This window comes from Propithecus coquereli, unplaced genomic scaffold, assembly GCF_000956105.1.
Source record: "Propithecus coquereli isolate 6110/MARCELLA unplaced genomic scaffold, Pcoq_1.0 Scaffold17, whole genome shotgun sequence".
Lineage (NCBI taxonomy): Eukaryota > Metazoa > Chordata > Mammalia > Primates > Indriidae > Propithecus > Propithecus coquereli.
The window spans coordinates 2896310-2902097 of record NW_012141635.1 but is presented as its reverse complement, the minus strand read 5'-3'; the positions used below and the strand labels follow the sequence as shown (position 1 = coordinate 2902097).

At 39.8% G+C, this 5788-nt stretch overlaps 1 pseudogene; it reads right to left on the bottom strand.

Moving 5' to 3' along the window:
• Nucleotides 1-428: 428 nt before the first annotated feature.
• Nucleotides 429-2116, bottom strand: LOC105808186 (annotated as a pseudogene).
• Nucleotides 2117-5788: the final 3672 nt, after the last annotated feature.

The window sequence follows — 5788 nt, the reverse complement described above, 5'->3', positions numbered from 1 at the left end:
ATAAATAAATGCGACCTGATCAAATAAGCTGAAATTTTTGATTGGCAAACCTATCATTAAAAGATCACCCTTATGTTGTGTTTATAAATTGACATTATGTCAATTAAAGCTGCCAAGTAGGGCCTATTTTGCTGCTTAGAGTAATATTAATTTTTTCTTTTAAAAATAGTTTTATTATAAATTGAATACAGACCATTAGATAATACAAATAATACAGCAACTATTTTTAGAGTATGCCTAAGATGTAAGAACTAAAAATATGATGAGCACTCACCCATCAGCCACCTTACAAAGTAAAACATAACACTTAAAGCCCCATTTGTGCCCCTTTACCAATCCCATCCCTCTCCCTCAAACCTTAGACAACTGCTCTGCACAACTTTAAATTCATTCTTCACTTGTAGATGAAAATCCCATCTTATCACTTCCTAGATCACTTTGTTTTCACTTGAGACATCAACTGTATTTGTAGGGGCTGGAGAAACAGTAGAATGAGAGATACAAAACCGGGGAGCCAGAGACCAGGTGTTGCAGATGCCAGGACCACCTAGAACTCCACTCTCATCCTCACCGTCCACAGACTCTGTGCCTACTTCTTTATAATCCTTCTTCAGGGCAGCCAGGTCCTCCCAACCCTCAGAGAACTCCCCGTCTCCAATCCCTTGCCCATGTACCAGTGCACAAATGCCCACTTGGCACACATCAGGTCAAACTTGTGGTCGAGGTGGGTCCAGGCCTCGGAGATGGCTGTGGTATTGCTCAGTATGCAGACTGCCTGCTGCATCTTGGCTAGGTTGCCACCAGGCACCACTGTTGGGGTTGGTAGTTGATGCCACCCTTGAAACCTGTGGAATATCAGTCCACAAACTGGATACTGCATTTGATCTTGATAGTGTCAATGGTTGCATTCATACCCTTCAGCACCACTTCTCCACAATAAAGCATCAAGCAGGCCATGTACTTATCATGGTGAAGGTCACACTTGATCGTCTGATTGGAGGGTTTGAAGCAGGCACTGGTGATCTCTGCCACTGAGAGCTATTCAAGGTAGGCCTTCTCAGCTGAGAGAATAGGTGAGTAGGTCACCAGGGGAAACTGGATACAAGGGCAGGGCACCAGATTTGTCTGGACCTCTGTGAGGTCCACAATGAGGTACCATCAAAATGCAGTGAGGCAGTGGTGGAGGACATCTGGCTGATGAGCTTGTTGAGGTTGGTGCAGGGAGGGTCCTTGATGTCCAGGTTGCAGCAAAAGACATCATAGACTGCCTTGTTGTCTATTATAAAGGCACAATCTGGCTGGGCGTGGTGGCTCACACCTGTAATCCTAGCACTCTGGGAGGCTGAGGTGGGTGGATCGTTTGAGCTCAGAAGTTTGAGACCAGCCTGAGCAAGAGAGAGACCCCATCTCTAATAAAAAATAAAAAGAAAGTAGCTGGACAACTAAAAATATATAGAAAAAAATTAGCCGGTCATGGTGGCACATGCCTGTAGTCCCAGCTGCTCAAGAGGCTGAGACAGAAGGATCGCTTGAGCCCAGGAGTTTGAGGTTGCTGTGAGCTAGCCTGATGCACGGCACTCTAGCCCGGGCAACAGAGTGAAACTCTGTCTCAAAAATAAATAAATAAAGACACAATATAAGTGCTCTGGGGTGGCATGGGTGGTCAAGAAGGAGTTATGGGGTTCTACAACCACTGTAGACACTTGGGAGGCTGAGTAGATAGCAAACTCCAACTTGAACTTCTTGCCATAGTCAACAGAGAGCCCCTCCATCAGCAGGGACGTAAAGCCTGAGCCATTGCCACTCCTAAAACTAAGACTGGAAGCCCTGAAGTCCAGTGCAATGGTCGGTTTTCGGATTCACTCCAGCACCAGATGGATAATCTCCTTCCCCACAGTGTAGTGGTCAAGGGCATAGTGGTTGGCAGCATCTTTCTTGCCAGATATCAGCTGCTCAGGGTGGAAGAGCTGCTCATAAATGGCAGTTTTTACCTCATCTATGACAGCAGGATCCAGGTTCACAGAGACAGTCCAGTGCATGTGCTTGCCAGCCCGGTTTCACTGAAGACGGTGTTGAAGGAGTCATCGCTGTTCCCTAGGGTCCTGTTGCTGGGCATGGAAAAAGGATATTCAGCTAGAGACTTTTTCTTTCTCTATCTCATATTATAATAGGATTTTTGTGAGGAAGACATTAAATAATATGTGAATTGTGTTTATTGTAGAGCCAATTACATGCTACATGCTCCACACATGCTAGCTAGTAATAATGACAGTGTTAGTAATGGTATTAGAATTACACCAAGAAGAGAAAAAATAGGATTAGTCACATATTTTCCTTCCCTAAAGTATTCAGAAATAATTCTTGATTTAGTTATTCAGTGTTTCAAGTCTCTAATTTTCTCTACCTTCCTTTTGTTTAAAGTCACATTATCAATGATTTCCAGAAGAGCTCCATTGCATTCACAAAATCTGAGCCTTAGGTCACATTGTTTATTCTCTAACTATAGAATATTAAGAAAGAAATTCAAATTACTAATTCTTATTAAAGATTCCCCCTGATAGAATCTGAATGCACACACACAAACACACAGAAAATAAGATAATTATTATGAGAAGGTGAACTTTTTTTTTTTGAAAAGGTGAACATTTGACACAAGGGTTTAGTAGGAGGCAGGCATAGCCGAGATTCAGGCCAGGTAGGCATGGCAGCACAAGCATAACAGAAAGTCCAGAAAGGGCAAGGCTGGCAATAGGAAGGGTCAGAAATAGTTTAAAAATAAACATCCTGATAAATGTGTAGAGCTTGTTGTCACATTGATATGAGGGCAAAATTAATGGGGAAAAAATTCTCATGTTTTCGGGTACAGAGAATGCTAGGATCATGCCACTATGATTAATGGTAGAACGGGAGAGGTTGGATTTGAGTGGATACAGATAAAGAACTGACCCAGCTGCTGACTGCCAACTCTTTGGAGATGAACTGAAGTCTAAATTTCTGCATGGGGAAGATCATTGAAAATTTGAGTTTTTTAGTTTAGATTTCAGTTTAGACAGAGGATATGCTGATGTTGAATGACAGCTAGAGTCTGATGTGTACCATCTTATTGTATACAATTAGTTCTTTAGAACAAATCTGAGATCAACAGTAATGGAGCTTCAAACATAGGGTCTAGAATTTAGTGCATATATTTAACCTAACTTATTTACCTATTAATTCACTTACGAAATACTACTGAAACCTAGCATTTAACAGACTTCTCTTTTGCATCAGGAATATAGCTGTGGACAAGATGGCCTAGAATTGAGATCATATGTAACTTAAGGCTTACCCTCAAAGATCAATGATTAAGAAAGTAATTACAGTACAGTCTTGACTGGCAGAATGATTTGGGAGTGCATGACAAGGTGTCTAACATCAGATCATTCAGGTTTTAAATTGCCGAATCTGAACTCAAGGCAGAACCTCATTTTTAGATAAACACAGTTAACTTTATGGTAGATTCTTATTAGTGGACACTCAGATATCCAGAGCTCTCTTCAAGTGCATAGACGTCAGGCCTGTAGAATTGGAATCATTTCAAATTCCATTGGAAATCTAATAACTCAGGGCTTTTCCATATCACTCAAGACTTCACTGATGTTAACCTTTAAAATATAGCCATTAGTAATTAAAAAAATGGATAGAACTAGTAAAAGAAGGGATTAGCACAACCATAGGTGACTGGGATGCATCAACAGAATTCTGTATTTTACAAGGATAGAATGTAGAAATCAGGCGTCTCTAGTGGTGAGATCTGTATGAGCTGTCAGGCTCTGAATTTTTAAAGGTGACCTAAATTCACAATTAATTCTAACTTGCAGGAGTTGTACCAAGCAAAAATCAGAAGGGGGCAGAAAAGAGCTATCTGGGTCAGAGAAGCCATCCAATTTGGAAAGTGGCCAAAGAGGAGGATTACCATGCATCACATTACATGGAGAATGCCGTTCCCAAAGGATGTCACCTCACATCAAAGTCATAGACCCAGATCACCTTTGACCTCTTAGGAGTTATTTTGTCTCTGAACATTTATTCTTAGTTTTCTTGCCGGCATCTTTTTTCTCTATGCAACTCTTGTATATTTGTTTTCCAGAGTTCCGGCCTTCATCGACTTTATTCTTGCCTTCCACACATACCAATTTAAAATTTTAATCTATATCCTCTCATCCACTGCGACAGTAATAATTACCATCAATATGCTGAGATAGCCTCTACTAGCGTGTAAGACAGCCTTAATGCCAATTAGAAAGTCACACTCCTTTTCTGTAGATGGATTTCAAGTAGCTACCCCTGTTTTCATTTAAAATGGCTTCCTTTTCTTCGGGCTATTGTAACGTCTATTAGGGTTAGTAACCTCTTGATCAAACCAATTAATGTTTTTAGCCTTATTTCTCATCCCTTTGGCAAAGCCACATATTGAAAATCATAAAAAAAAACAGTGTTTTATGATAGGAATTCACAGATATTCATACCTAACCACTATTCCAACACAGAAACTCCACAACTATCTTCCAACCAGACATTTATACCAGAATATGTGGCAGACATATCAAAAACCAAATTCATTACCTTTCACCAAAAATGTACGTCTTCTATATTTGCTTTTGTGCTTAATCATGATTCCTTATCCCCCATCTGCCAAGGCAGAATGCTCTTATTCACTATTTCCTATTAATTTTAGCTCATAAATGACACCTTAACCTGGAAATCCAATAGCCTCATTGCTTTGTTCGTGTCTCAAGACTTCAGGGATATTGGCCTTGGAGAGGGTAACCGTTAGCAATTAAAAACAGGTATATCCATCTGGTTTTGCTAATCTTTTCCATAGACTAGGCTACACTTTCTCTCTCAATTTCTTCACACATGATTTAGTCTTAAAGTCATTGGCTTTTGGTTTTCAGCCCTATTCTTTCTAGGAAATGAACAAGCTGCATGATACAGCCTTTCTTTACTATATCCAGACCACTTTCCAATATACTTTGTCTTGCAATATTTGAAAATATTACCCTCATCTTCCTCAGAATGCTCTTTTATATTTCTGTTAAAGAAGTGTTCTGTCCTGTTTTTTTTTTATTACTTCCTCTCAGTTATTGTGTGTGTATGTGTGTGTGTGTGTGTGTGTGTGTGTGTGTGTGTGTGTTTGTGTGTGTGTGTGTGTTTGTGTGTGTGTGGTGGGGGGAATTCAGCTTCCTTTGGCTATAAGCAAGTATTCATACTCAGGAGGGTTCAGTCTCAGTCTTCCTACTTCTCTCTCTATGTCCTAGGTTCTGTGATCACGTTCATGATTTCAACTGCTGTCTGTATGCTGCAGACTCCCCAAATTTCTATCTACATCTGCATATCTGACATCTTCACTTAAAAGTCGCCCAAGTACTTCAAAATAAATGTGATCAGAATTTAATGTAGCATCTTCTTCCCTAACTATAATATTTCTCAGGTTGTACGCACCTCTGTTAGTGCTGCAACCACTTCCTGCTTATACAAGTGTAAATGCTGGAAGTCATTCATGATTCTTTGCTTTACTTCTCCTTCTTTCATCCCTCACAAAAAGTTAGTGCCATTCCTTCATTTATCTCCCAAAATAATAAGAATACTATTATTCTCCCCATGATCTCTATTTTGGTTAAATTTCCTGTTACTACACTTAACCTGTACTTTTATGCCATTTTTGTATCAAATTTAGAACGAAATATTTTACTTATAAATCAGAAATTAAAGAAATTCTCAGATCACATTTTTCTGAAACTATAAA